This window comes from Gopherus flavomarginatus, chromosome 12 (genome assembly GCF_025201925.1).
Source record: "Gopherus flavomarginatus isolate rGopFla2 chromosome 12, rGopFla2.mat.asm, whole genome shotgun sequence".
NCBI classification, from domain to species: Eukaryota; Metazoa; Chordata; order Testudines; family Testudinidae; genus Gopherus; species Gopherus flavomarginatus.
The window spans coordinates 12958533-12973534 of record NC_066628.1 but is presented as its reverse complement, the minus strand read 5'-3'; the positions used below and the strand labels follow the sequence as shown (position 1 = coordinate 12973534).

General features: G+C 48.7%; 1 long non-coding RNA gene across 1 annotated transcript; it reads left to right on the top strand.

The window, feature by feature from the left end:
• The first annotated feature begins 5712 nt into the window (after window positions 1-5712).
• Window positions 5713-13068, top strand: LOC127032896 (uncharacterized). Its single transcript, XR_007768948.1, has 3 exons — window positions 5713-5829; window positions 8212-8397; window positions 11990-13068. It is a non-coding gene; the product is annotated as an uncharacterized LOC127032896 (long non-coding RNA).
• Window positions 13069-15002: the final 1934 nt, after the last annotated feature.

Genomic DNA, 15002 nt, shown 5'->3' with positions numbered 1-15002 from the left:
CGAAGGGATGATGAGGAGCGAAAGAAAGGGGCCCGCGTTTTGGCCATGGCCCTAAAGGAAGGATATGAGGAAAGGGGGGAAAGTCAAGGGACGGTCAGGGCCATTGGGGAGGGGAAAAGGCCCCCGTCTGGGTCAGAATCAGTGTGCTATCTGTAGGGAGGAGGGACACTGGAAGAATGAATGCCCCCGGCAACAGGCTACTGGAAGGGAATGTAAAGATAGAACCCCACCTCGTCCCATCCTCTATAACAGTACAGGATTTTCAGGGGAGGGACCCTCCCCATAGGGAGGCCGGGGGACCCAGCGGCCCTCCTGGCGGCGCAAGCCGCCAGCTTGGATCCCACGGTAAAAATTGAGGTGGAGGGCCGCCAAATTAAAGCCCTTATTGATACTGGGGCTACCCTTAGTCTGCTCCCCCTTAATAAGGCTCTCCAAGGTAGGGCTCGGGGACGTGCCATAGTTCAGGGGATTGAAGGAAAAAAAAATACAACTTTGGAAAAAACTCTGCCTCTTCTCGTAAAAATAGGGGACCATCAGATTTCCCACCAGTTTGTTTGCAGCCCCTCCTGTCCCATAGCACTTCTGGGACGGGACATTCTTACTAAATTACAGGCAGAAATCACATTTACTGATGAAACTATGGAGGTCAGGCTTCCTAAGCAACAAGCCTCTAATTACCAGATGGCCCTTGTAAGTGCTAGAAATCCCGCCCCGGAGGGGGGCCGGGGGAGTGAGGAGAACCAGCTGCTAGGAGTTAACCTTGAGGTTTGGGCAGAGGAGGGAGGCGTTGCTCGGGCCCAGAATGCTGCTCCGGTGCATATTTCCTTTAAGGAGGGAAGCAGCCCAGTCCGGATCCGACAATACCCCCTTAAGCTGAACACTCGAATCGGGTTAAAACCTCTGATTCAAAAGTTTCTGCAGTGTGGGTGGCTCAGGGAAGGCACGTCCCCATACAATACTCCAATAATGGGGGTGCCTAAGCCTAATGGAGAGTATCGATTGGTCCAGGATCTGAGGCAAATTAACAGATTAATAGAAGCCCCCTACCCAGTAGTCCCAAACCCCCATACTATTTTGGGACAGGTTCCTAAAAATCACAGCTGGTTCTCTGTAATAGATTTGAAAGATGCCTTCTTCTCTATACCCCTTAACCAGGAATCTCAAAAACTGTTTGCCTTTGAATGGGAAGACCCAGATACCCACTACAAGGCTCAGTATCTCTGGACTGTTGTTCCACAGGGACTTACCTGTGCACCCGAAATTTTTGGCAGCCAATTAAAAAGAGACCTTGCTCCATTCCTGGCTAGCCATCCCTCATGCAATATAGTCCAGTATTGCGATGATCTGCTTTTAAGTACTGAGACAGAGACAGTCTGCAAAGAGCAGACTGTAGAACTCCTTAATTACCTTGGGGCACAGGGGTATAAAGTGTCAAGGGAGAAGGCTCAATTGGTTAAGCAACAGGTTACTTTTCTCGGATATCATCTCTGTCAAGGGAGTCGTAGTTTGGGCAAAGAAAGAATTCAGGTTATACCTGACAGCCCTCAACCCCGGAACCCCCGGGAGTTAAGGGCCTTCCTGGGACTAACTGGCTTTTGTCGACTCTGGATCCCAGACTACGGGGGGAAGGCTAAGCCGTTGTATGAATCCCTCACTAAGGAAGGTCTGCTTTGCTGGGTATGGACCAGGGAAATGGAAAAAGCATTTCGAGAGCTTAAAGAATCCTTGGTTCAGCCTCCAGCTCTGGCCCTCCCAGATCCCCGGAAACCATTCACTCTATACGTTCATGAAAGAGGAGGGGTGGCAGCTGGAGTTCTGTGTCAAAGGTTGGGACCAACCTGGCGACCCATTGGATATTATTCAAAGGTGTTGGACCCTGTCGCCAAGGGATGGCCTGCCTGTTTACAGGCCGTTGCGGCCACTTTTCTCCTTGTCCAGGAAGCTGAAAAGTTGACCCTGGGAGGGGACACTGAGGTTGTGGTCCCCCACGGGGTGCCTCAAATACTAGGAACAGGCGCAGGGGAAAAGCATCTAAATCCCAGTCGACATACCAGATATGAGGTGGGGCTCTTGTTAGCCCCTAATCTAACCTTTAGGACGGTTAGCTCCCTCAACCCAGCTACCCTACTACCTGATCCCCAGGCTTCTCATGAGGCCAGCCCCACTCACGATTGTATTGAAGTGTTGCAACAAGAAACCAAACCCCGCCCTGATATTTCGGATTTGCCTTGGCCCAACCCCGATATCGAAGGTTACGTTGACGGGTCCAGTTATGTGGTAGATGGCAAACGGTTTACTGGGGCGGCGGTAGTGAATAAGGATAAAGGAGTACACAAGTTTAAACTCAGCCCTAATCTGTCTGCTCAAGCAGCAGAACTAGTGGCCCTTATAGAGGCTCTTCGATTGGGAACTGGGAAAACTCTTAATCTGTATACTGACAGTCGTTATGCTTACATGGTGGTACATGCTCATGGGACCCTGTGGAAAGAAAGAGGATTCATTACAGCCTCAGGCCAAAAGGTTGCACACGGTAGCCTCATTAAGGCGCTTCTTGAGGCCCTGATGCTTCCCCTCTGGGTTGCTGTGATACATGTACGTGCCCATGGAAGAGCCCCTGAGGCCGAGCAGTGTAGATATAATCAACTAGCTGATCAGGCTGCGAAGGAGGCCGCCCGAGACGGGGCCTCTTGGCTTCTGGTGGTTCAAGCTACAGAAGCTAAGACCCTTCCTCCCCAGTATACAAATGAGGAAGTTTGCCACGTGCAGGCTGCAGGAGCCAGGCAAGTTTCCTCTGGGTGGTGGAAATTACCCGGGGGGGAGATCTTTGTTCCTCGACCAGTGCTTCAGGAAATTTTCCGGCTTTTGCATAAAGAGGGACATATGGGGTCAGGAGCAATGGTTGATTTGGCTGCTCGATCCCTTAAGGGGCTAGGCATGCACGTGGAAGCCCAAAGAATTGTTAATAATTGCCCTGTTTGTCAGCAAACAAACCAAAAGGGGTGTGGCCCTCCTGCCCCAATGGGAGGACGGCCCTGGGCCACCTTCCCATTTCAGAGATGGCAAGTTGATTTCGCTGAGGCGCCCCCTTGCAGGGGCTATAAATATCTACTTGTGTTCGTGGATCAGCTCACCGGATAGGAGAATGCTTCCCCACCCGGCATTGTCAAGCCCGAGCTGTCACTAAGGCCTTGTTACATGAGATACTTCCTCGTTTCCATCTCCCCGAGGTGATTGAGTCTGATCAGGGAAGCCACTTTATCTCAAAAGTGGTTCAACAGGTTTCTCAGGCCCTTGATATACAGTGGAAGTTGCATACACCCTGGAGGCCACAGAGCTCGGGTCAGGTAGAGAGAATGAATAGAACTCTTAAAGATACTCTCACTAAAATATGTACAGAATCTAACCTGAAGTGGCTTGACGCTTTACCACTCGCCCTTACCCGCATTCGAAGGGCCCCACGCAAGGGTCTCAAACTTTCACCCTTTGAACTGGTCTTTGGGTTCCCTCCCCGAGTGCTCATCCCGGGGTTCTGGGAGGATGTAAACTGGGAGGTGGGGAATGATTCCTTATGGAAGCAGGTGTCTGGGCTGCAATCTGTCTTGTTACAGCTGCATCGATACGCGGCGCCTTTCCAGGCCCTTCCCTTGGATCAGCCTGTACACCCGTTCCAGATCGGTGACCAGGTCCTTATCAGGAAATGGAAGCGTGACCCCCTTACACCGCGGTGGGACGGGCCACATACGGTCTCGCTCATCAGCCAAGCTGCAGTTAAAGTCCTTGGGAGCGACAAGTGGACGCACCACACACGGGTAAAAAGGTTTTTGGACCCTAACCAGGCAACCGAGTCAGCAGAAGAGGACACCAGCCCTCTGTCTGCCCCGGCACCGGAAGCCCAGGGTGGCACAGGCGAAGACTCTACCTGGGAATATCAAGGGCTCGATGGACTGAAAGGACTCTAAGAAAAAGAGACAATGAAGCAATCAGTAATATTTCTGTTTCTATACATTCACTATAATTATGGTTGGGAAAACAGGTTCATGCAACTAGGGGAAATTATAGCAAATTCTTTTAACCTTAGCAACTGTTGGATATGTGGGGGGCTCAGGAATGGCCCCCTGAAAGGATCATAGCACACTATGGACCAGCCACATGGAACCCTAACGAGCTATTGTCTGGGGCCAGGGAGCCTATTTATAACCTGAATCGCATAATTAGGCTACAGGCTGTTTTGGAGTTAGTCACTAACCAGACCGCCACGGCCCTCGACCTCTTAGCTGATCAATCAACTCAAATGAGAAATGCAATTTATCAGCACCACATGGTCCTCGACTATTTGTTGGCAGAGGAAGGAGGAGTCTGTGCGAAACTAAATGAGTCTAATTGCTGCTTACAAATAGCTGATAATGGAAAGGTGGTGAAAAAGCTAACAAAGGAAATAAGAAAGTTGGCCCATGTCCCGGTCCAAACTTGGGGTGGGTGGAACATAGACTGGTTTACCTCCTGGTTACCACAAGTAGGTTGGCTCCGAAGGGGTTTCCTCTTTGTTGTACTCTTTATTGCAACCCTATTAACCCTAGCTTGCTTTGCTCCCTGTTTAGTGGCACTATTTAGACATGTGATTAATCAAGTTGTATATCAACGTATGATGGTACTGTATCAGCCAATAAAAACTGAAGACTGGGGGGTTTAAAGCTCTCAAAACGCTTTTAAGGGGGGATTGTTGGAGCAAAAGGGAGTGCCAATTCCTTGCTTTTGGCAACTTCTGCTTATCCGCCAGTATCTTCCCAGCTAATCTTTGCATGTATGTAACCCTACTTAATGCACGTAGGCAAAATACATAGGAGAAAGATGTTAAGCGGAACCAACTTGTCTGTAAAAGGAACTTGAGAAATGGAAGCTCTGCAAGAAAAAGATGTTTGTAACCTAGTGTTAGAGCAAGGGTTAACTATCTGAACTATTCGCTTATCATCTAGGCTGCTTCCTCCCCACGTACTCAGGATAGACGCTAGGCAGATGCCTCCTGATTACCCCTAAAGAGGAATGTAAACAATGTATAGGCTAATGGAATGTATGCACGCTAAGTTGTTTGTTACAGAGTATAAGAAGGCTGACTCTGAGCTTGTAAGGTGTGTCCTCTTCCTTTGGCATTAGCCGAGAAAGAGGCACCCGCTCAGCTGACCGAGAATAAAGGTTTGGTACCCGTCTTCCTGTCTTCCGTGCCTCCTTGGGGTAATTGAGTAGCTCCAGGGGGAAACGAGCCTATTTGGCTAACAAAGTCACAAAACTATAGTTACAGGGGATTACAAGACAAATGCAGTTCAGTTATTTTTGCAAACATTGCAGATGGCTCAGCCCATGTGAGGTAACCTTTACTGCCTCTGCCCCTCCAATCATGGGGTTTCCCCCTCTCCCACTGTTTGGCAGAGCCTCTACCCCACTCTTAACCCTGGCTTCCGCACCGTCCCTCATTTTACTCTTTGCCTCCCCCCTCTTCCCCAGCGGTTTGACCCTTCTGTGCAGTCAGGTCAGCCACTGCACAGACTCCGCCCTCCCTCTCCTATTCGCCCGCCTCCTGCCCTGCACACTTTTCACCTGCTGTGAACGCAAATACAGGGAGCACAATGCCCATCCCAAGGGCGGGCAGTGGCTTCAAATAGATGTTTTTGAGCATGCCTACTTCCCTTAATGCGCATGCCCAGAAAGAGACGGGTTGTAAAATTACACCGGGGGCAAACCTGCGCGAGTCCCCCTCTGTACCCAGCCGGGGGGGACTTTCTGCGGGGCAGCCTCGGGCTCTGCCGCCACCAGCCCCTGAGCCGGGGCCTGCAGGTGAGGGGCGAGACCCGGGGAAGGGCTGGGGCCGGGCAGCAAAGTGACTGTGCACCAACGGCTCCTCCTCGCCCCAGCTCTGCTCCTGGGGGAAGGGGGGTCTGCGAGTCCCAGAGCTGCTGCCTCCCTGATCCCACCCCCCACCCCGGCTATGCCCCCCTGAGCGCCTGCAGCAGCCGAGCCAGCTCCGGGGAGCGAACGGGTCGGGCCGGGCCAGGGACCGAGTCTCCCAGCCCGAGGGGAGGGGGCAGGAGGGAGACGGTGAGAGTCTGGCAGGGGCAGCAGGAGCGATCAGTTGGGGGGAAGGTCCGGGCTCCCAGCCCTGCCCAGCCCCACTCCCTGCAGCAGCCCGGGGCACATTGACTTTCCTGGGGAGAAGGGGAGGAGCAGGGAGAGGAAAAGCCAGTTCCTGCCTCTGCCTGGTGCCCGCGCTGCTGGGGGGATGCGCCGCCCTGGGGACAGTGTCGGGGGATCCCCCGAGCGGCTCCTTTGGTTCTGCTCTTTCGGTATAGCTGGAGTGCACAGTGACACTGACAGTGTTGGCTGCACAATTTCATTCTAAAAAGACCTTTTCGGTTGCTTATAAAATGCTCAGAGTTACTAGATGGAGCTCGTGTCCGATCCATTTTGGAAATTTTATTTTCATCTTTAGGGCTGAATTTATTTTATGAACTTTCCGAAGAACCACTTAGCCCGTTTTTGTTGGATGGGGTGGGAGGAAATTAAAAACGTTTGTTTTTGAGAGCATTATTATTTTTCGAAGAGCTTTAGAACCTTAAACAGTTTTTCTAGAAGTTTTACAGTTGTTGGAAAGAATTCCTAAGGTCAGACACTGTCATCTCTAGTCTAGTAAAAATCTGTTATGACGTCAGTATTTTAGGAGGGTTGAATAACTCTCCATTGTGCATACTCACTGATTTCATTTTCATTCAGTACAATTTGTTTTACTCACTTGGGATCCACTTCTACCAGCACTGACACACCTGCTTGCCTTTGAACATGTGAGTGGTCTTACGGACTTCATTTATTTCTGTTACTGGGAGGATTTAACAGTGTCTCAGTAGACTTAATCCTCGTGGGAAGGGCTGTCAGGCTCTGCCCTGCAATAGAATCATAGGACTGGAAGGGACCTCCAGAGGTCATCTAGTCCAGTCCCCTGCACTCATGGCAGGACTAAGTATTATCTAGACCACCCCTGACAGGTGTTTGTCTAACCTGCTCTTAAAAATCTCCAGTGATGGAGATTCCACAATAAAGAGACCAAGGCCAAGATCTTTAAATAGAAGAGTCTAAAATTAAGGTTTTTTTTTTATATTCAGGCACCTGATTGCAAAATTGCTGGGCACTCAGAATTAAACTCCAATGTTACATGCTCACGGTCTTAAAAGTCAAGCAACTTACTGAGATGAATGAATATGGATTTAAGAGCTTAACTTTTGGTTGCTCTTTTTTAGTATCTTGCCTCCAGTATTTGGCCTGGCAGAATCTAGAACAGGGGTGGGCAAACTTTTTGGCCTGAGGGATTCATCGGGTTTCATAAATTGTATGGCGGGTTGGTTAGGGGAGGAGGTCGTGGCCTGGCCCCCACCTCTTGTCTGACGCCCCCCCCAGGACTCCTGCCCCACCCAACCTCCCCGTTCCCGGACGGCCCCTCTGTGACCCCTGCCCCATCCACACACCCCAGCTCCCTGTCCCCTAACTGCCCCCAGACCCCTGCCACCCCATCCAACCCCTCTTCTCATTCCTGACAGCCCCCCTGGGACCCTTGCCTGATTCAACCACCCCTTCTCTCTGTCCTCTTACTGTCCCTGGAACTCCCGCCCCCCCATCCAACACCCCCTCCTTCCTGACTGCCTCCCAGGACCCCTGCCCCCATTCAACCCCGTTTCCCCTCCTGACCACCACCCCCGCCCCCTGACCACCAGCTCAAACTCCCCTGCCCTCTATCCCACCCCCACTCCCCCTGCCCCACTGGTGACTGGCAGTGCTACAGCCATATTGCCCGGCTGGAGCCGGGCTATGCTGCTGCCACCTCTGCCACCACACAGCACAGAATGCCAGGTCAGGCTGGGCTCTGCAGCTGCGCTGCTCCAGGAGCTCACAGCCCCATTGCCCAGAGCATTGCGTAGGCAGCAGAGTGAGTGAGCTGAGGCTGCAGGGGAGGGAGAACAGCAGGGGAGGGACCAGAGGCTAGCCTCCAGGGCCAGGAGCTCGGGGACCAGGCAGAACGGTCCCGTGGGCTGTAGCTTGCCCACCCCGGTCTAGAACTTGTCTTTAGAGAAAGAACCTATTGAGAATCAGAGTGTGCAATAGATTAAAGCCCTTTCTGAAACTTCGCTGGTCACCCTGCTCTCAAGGATAAATGTAAATGTTATTTTGCAGCCTGATTCTGGATTGTCCCATCATTCTGGGGGATGGAGAAGGGAAAAGTCTGAAGTGGAGCTGGTGACCTTTGAAGAGGTGGCTGTGTATTTCACTGAGAGAGTGAGCGAACTTCACCGGACCCCAGCCAGAGAGCCCGCTACAGGATCATTATGCATGAGAATTATGAGATTTTAACCTCTCTGGGTAAGGATTCCTGTCCCCTTGGGCATTACAAGCTGGGAGGTCTCTGAAGCATCTGGGTCAGCTTCTGTGCAGGGTTCTTCACTCATCCCTCATATGTCAAGGGGATCAGCCCCTATAGTCATCAGATCCTGTGTGCAAGACACTGTCCTCAAGGGACAGTCAATTCAGGGGCATCATGATGGTGCTATTTTTCCTGATGACAAAGGCTTTGAGACAGGACAAACTCATCATTTTCCCCACCACCACTTCCCCAAGCAGGTCCTTTGGGGCATCTGACCCCTCTTTTGTCTCATAGATGGACAACTGGCTCATGACTAAGCTCTGCTTAAGTCCCCAGTGGCCAGATTGTCAAATGTTCTTCACCTTCATCTTATCTGTGATCTGCCTCAGCCAGCTGCATTAGTGGAAGGCCCCAGATGTTCGATTCTCTTCCACCACCCAGGAAGGGCATTGATCAAAGTCACAGGGCTGGGACCGGTTGCCATTAGCTCCTCCAGGACTATCCCTTCTACCCGTATGCTCAGGTTGACCATATGTCCCATTTTGGCCAGGACAGTCCCTTTTTTAAGCCCTGTTCCATCCATCACAACTTTTTTGGCAGAAGATGGCATTTGCCCTGTTTGCTCTTGCCAACTTGATCAGTTGATAAGAGAAAATTGGACAAATGCCCACTTTTGTCATAAAGGTGAGGTGCAGAGGAACGTGCGGACTGGCAGTGCTTGGACAGCAGCGATGTCAGCCCCAGCCTCATGCAGGGCGCAGACAGGACTTGGGCGAGCAACAAGACCAACCCCACACAGGGGGTGCGAGTGGGCAGGGTTCGGGCGAGTGGTGCAGGCCAGCCCCATGTGGGGGGGTGGGTGGGATGGCTTGGGCCAGCCTCACATAGTGTCCTATTTTTCCTTTGGGAAATATGGTGACCCTATGCTGAACTCTTGGAAGGAGGGTGTTGTTCCTGGTATCCTTTCCTGGCTGTGGTTTATCTCTGTGAAATAGTTCCTCACAGTGAAAGGGGCTGAGTTCTGGGGGTGAGTTTATGAAGTAGTTTATGGTCTGGAGGAATTCTGTGGGATATACTAATACAGTAGGAAAACAAGTGAGAAAAGCTGGTCTTGTGATTCAGGTACTGCACTGGGTCATGTGGGAGACCAGTGCTCAAACTTCTACTTCTGTCTAGAACTCCCAATCTGAGCTCATGTAAGTCACTATAGGCTTATTGTTCTCAAAGGGTCCCAAATGAGCGAGGTACCCATCTTGCAGTGACTTGGGTGTCTGGATTTCTTCAAAAGTTCCTGTTTTAAGCCATTTAGGCCTTAGTGTTCTCTCTGTCAAGTGGAGAGAATAATCCACCCTTTGCTGTCTTGTCTGCTTAGTTTCTAAGCTCTTTTGGGTAGGGTCTCTCTCTCACTAGGAGTATCTGGTACCTTGTAGAAGAGAAAAGATGATCCAGTGGATAGGGCTTTCAAATGAAACTTGGGAGATGTGAGTTCAATTTCCTGCTATCGAATCATAGAAATGTAAAGCTGGAAGGATCTTGCAAGGTCATCAAGTCCAGCCCCCTGCACTGAGGCAGGACCAAGTAAACCTAGACTGTCCCTGACAGGTGTTTGTCCAACCTGTTCTTAAAAACCTCCAATGATGAGGCTTCCACAGCCTCTCTTGGAAGCCTGTTCCAGATCTTAATTACCCTGATAGTTAGTTAGTTTTCCTAATATCTAATACAAAATGTCCCTTGCTGCATATTAAGATGGATTACTTTTCATCCTGCCTTCAGGAGAATAATTGGTGGTCATCCTCTTTATAGATTTAGTTGGGGTTGGTCCTGCTTTGAGCAGGGGGTTGGACTAGATGACCTCCTGAGGTCCCTTCCAACCCTGATATTCTATGATTCTATGGTTCTGTAAATAGCCCTTAACAGTCTTCTAATATGATGTCAGGTTTCCCATTAGGTATCTTTTCTCAAGATTAAATACGACTTTTTTTTAAAACCTTTCCTCACTGTCAGATTTTCTAAACCATTTATGATATTTTTCCCTCTCCTCCACATCTTTCCTTAAGTGAGATGCCCAGAAGTGGACACATTACTCCAGCTGAGGCCTCACCAGTGTTGAGAAGAGTGGGACAATTATCTCCCGTTTCTGATATGACACTCCAATTAATGCATCCCAGAATGATAATTAGCACTTTTTGGGGGGCGCAACTGCATCACATTGTTGATTCATGGTATGCGAAAGACTTCCTCTGTGATGTTGTGCAAGTCACTTAGTCACATTATTAAAAGGTGTTCAGGAGCTTAAAGATGTGGATAAGTGCTTAGGTGCCTAACTTCCCTTGGAGGCCCGAGATGTGAGGTGGGTGAACTCAGAAAGGGGACAAAAATGGAGCTAACCCTGTAGTTGCGACAATGACATTCCTGAGTTTCCAAGGATGGAATATGATGGTGGCTGCTGATCCTTCTTCATGGGTTAGCAGGATTGTGTGTCTATGTTTGAACTGAGAGGGACAAGAATGGTTACTCTATCTTTTTGGGTCTTTGTTGCACAGAGTAACAGGAAAGGATGAGTTGAGCGATCCTTGAAAAATGGAGAGTTCTCATTTCTGCCTGAAGTAGACCCCCAACAAAGTCAGCCTTGTTTATCACCACTGGGGACAACTTCTTGTTTTAGAATGTGGGGGAAGTAAGCAGGGGTCAGCCATTTGAGATAGGATTTAACAGGGAGGAACTTGGCTGTGAATCTGATCATGAAATGATAAATTTCATGACTCTAAGAAAGGGAAGGAGTGAGCAGCAGAGGAAGGACAATGGACTTAAAAATAAAGCAGACTTTAACAAACTCAGAGAACTGGGAAGTAGAGTCCCATGGAAAGAAAATCGAAGGGATAAAAGGAGTTCAGGAGAGCTGGCAGTTTCTCAAGGAGACAATATTAAGGGCACAACAAACTATCTCAACATGAAAGATAGGAAGAAAAGTAGGAGGCCAATATGGCTGTTACAGGAGTTCTTTAATGATTGGAAAAATTCAAAAGAGAATTCTACAAAAAGTGGAAACATGGATAAATTGCTAACGGTGAATGCAAAAGACTAGCACAGGCACGGAGGAACAAAATCAGAAAGACTAAGGCACAACATGAGTTACATCTAGCAGGAGACATAAAAAGCAATAAGAAGAGTTTTGTATAAATACATTAAGAGCAAAATTAAAACAAAGGGAAGTGTAGGTCCACTACTGAGTAGAGAAGGAGAGCTAATAATTAATGGACACTAAGGAATGTCTACACTACAAAATTAGGTTGAATTTATAAAAGTCGATTTTTAGGAAGCGAATTTATACTGTCGATTGTGTGTGTCCCCACTAAGCACATTAAGTTGGCGGAGTGCATCCACAGTACCGTGGCTAGCATCGACTTTTGGAGCGTTGCACTCTGGGTAGCTATCCCACAGTTCCTGCAGTCTCTGGAATTCTGGGTTGAGCTCCCAATGCCTGATGGGGCAAAAATATTGTCACAGGTGGTTTGGGGTACATGTCGTCAGTCGCCCCTCCCTCCGTGAAAGCAACGGCAGACAATCGTTTTGTGCCTTTTTTCCATGCAGAGGTCATACTGCTGTCAGCAGACGGTGCAGTAAGACTGCTAACCATCGTCATCCACTGCTTCCGCAGCAACTCTGCTCTCCTGGTGCCATGAATCCACCTCGCAGGCCGTCTCATCTTTCTGTATAAATATCTATTCTTGTGGCATCTGTCGTCATCCACTGCTTCTGCTGCAACTCTGCTCTCCTGCAGAAGCCATACCACGGCAAGCATGGAGCTCGCTCAGCTCACCGCTGCTGTTGTAAGCATTGTAAACACCTCAAACACCTCACGCATTATCCTGCAGTATGTGCAGAACCTGCAAAAGCAGGCAAGGAGGCGATGACAGCGCGATCATGATAGCGATGAGGACATGTACACAGACTTCTCTCAAAGCATGGGCCATGACAATTTGGACATCATGGTGGTAATGGGGCAGGTTCATGCCATGGAACACTGATTCTGGGCCCAGGAAACAAGCACAGACTGGTGGGACTGCATAGTGTTGCAGGTCTGGGATGATTCCCAGTGACTGAGAAACTTTTGCATGCGTAAGGGAACTTTCATGGAACTTCATAGAATATCAGGGTTCAAAGGGACCTCAGGAAGTCATCGAGTGCAACCTCCTGCTCAAAGCAGGATCAATCCTCAACTAAATCATGCCAGCCAGGGCTTTGTCAAGCCTGACCTTAAAAACCTGTAAGGAAGGAGATTCTACCACCTCCCTCGGTAACCCATTCCAGTGCTTCACCACCCTCCTAGTGAAAAAGTATTTCCTAATATCCAACCTAAACTTCCCCCACTGCAACTTGAGACCATTACTCCTTGTTCTGTCATCTGCTACCACTGAGAACAGTCTAGATCCATCCTCTTTGGAACCCTCTTTCAGGTAGTTGAAAGCAGCTATCAAATCCTCCTTAATTCTTCTCTTCTGCAAACTAAATAATCTCAGTTCCCTCAGCCTGTCCGCATAAGTCATATGCCCCAGCCCCCTAATCATTTTTGTTGCCCTCTACTGGACTTCCCAATTTTTCCACATCCTTCTTGTAGCATGGGGCCCAAAACTGGACACAGTACTCCAGATGAGGCTCACTAATGTTGAATAGAGGGGAATGATCATGTCCCTTGGTATTCTATTGTTTAACAGTGTGATTAAACCTATGATTAATCGCGATTAATTTTTTTGAGTTAATCATGTGACTTAACTGCAGTTAATTGACAGCCCCAGATGAATCCAAAGAAAGGCACTCTTATATTGTAATGAGAGTGCCCACATGGGGAATTAGATTGGTATAGATACACCCGAATAACTGGTAAAACTTTCTAGCATAGACAAGCCCTAAGGTGCTAGAGAGAAAGAGGCAGAATAATAGCTGAGAAAGGCAGTCCTCCTTCGTGGGTCAAAAGAAATGGAAGAAGTTTTTGATGGCAGCCTTGAAGTCATAAAAAAACTTGCTACTGGAAGAACAAGTTGTTTGAAATCAAAATTGTACATTAAAACAAAATCACAATAAGAGCATAGGCAATGTTGTACTAGAAACCATTATGTGAGGCGATTGCTTAGCTACTAGCATCAGTTATTGTTTTCTGTGATTATTCACTATAAAACCATACATATAAGTAGCATAGTTGGCACAGTGTTAACCAAGGTAAATGATGGCATGACAAGAAAAAAAAGAGTCATGAAAATACCATTCTAAAAATAAATAAATGGAGGAGTGAAACTACATTTACTGCAGATTACAGGAGGGGACGTGCCATTCAGGCAATCAAAATAGCAGAATAAGAGCTGCAATGAGGCCATGTGCAGACATACACCTTTGTAAACTGGCAAGGAATTTTAAACTCCAGTAGCATATGAACAAATTTAGGAGGGCGTCTGTGTCAAATATTTCTCTGAATCAAATCTCTTAGACAGCTCAAGACAATGTTATAGATCAAGAAGCGCTCTCTTGTCTAGGCATTGGGGGTACCTTGCACCTTTAACACCACAGCCCTGTGGGATGGGGGAGGCTGAGATGGACCATCCAGTGAGGAACACAAGCACCTCTGCCAACCTACACCCTATCTGGGCAACCACTCCAGACAGCTCACCCAATCTGTGGCAATATTGCCCATGCCACATGTTCAAAAATTATGAGTCTGCTTTATCAAAAAATCATGAGATTTGCTTTGGTAACTTTGATCCTCTCTGTTTCTCCCTATCCTGGGGTTTAGCAAAGCTTTTGATACGGTCTCCCGCAGTATTCTTGCCAGCAAGTTAAAGAAGTATGGGCTGGACGAATGGACCATAAGGTGGATAGAAAGCTGGCTGGTTAGATCGTCGGGCTCAATGGCTCCATGTCTAGTTGGCAGCCGATATCAAGTGGAGTGCCCCAGGAGTCAGTCCCAGGGCTGGTTTTGTTCAATATCTTCATTAATAATCTGGAGGATGCGTAGATTGCACCCTCCGCAAGTTTGCAGATGACGCTAAACTGGGAGAAGTGGTAGATATGCTGGAGGGTAGGGATAGGATACAGAGGATTGGGCCAAAAGAAATCTGATGAAGTTCAACAAGGACAAGTGCAGAGTCCTGCACTTAGGATGGAAAAATCCCATGCACTGTTACAGACTAGGGACTGAGTGGCTAGGCAGCAGTTCTGCAGAAAAGGACCTAGGGGTTACAGTGGATGAGAAACTGGATATGAGTCGACAGGTTGCCCTTGTTGCCAAGAAGGCTAACGATATTTTGGGCTGTATAAGTAGGGGCATTGCCAGCAGATCGAGGGACATGATCATTCCCCTCTATTCGACATCGGTGAGGCCTCATCAGGAGCAGTGTGTCCAGTTTTGGGCCCCACACTACAAGAAGGATGTGGAAAAATTGGAAAGAGTCCAGCAGAGGGCAACAATAATGATTAGGGGGCTGGAGCACATGACTTATGAGGAGAGCCTGAGGGAACTGGGATTGTTTAGTCTCCAGAAGAGAAGAATGAGGGGGGATTTGATAGCTGCTTTCAACTAACTGAAAGGGGGTTCCAAAGAGGATGGATCAGA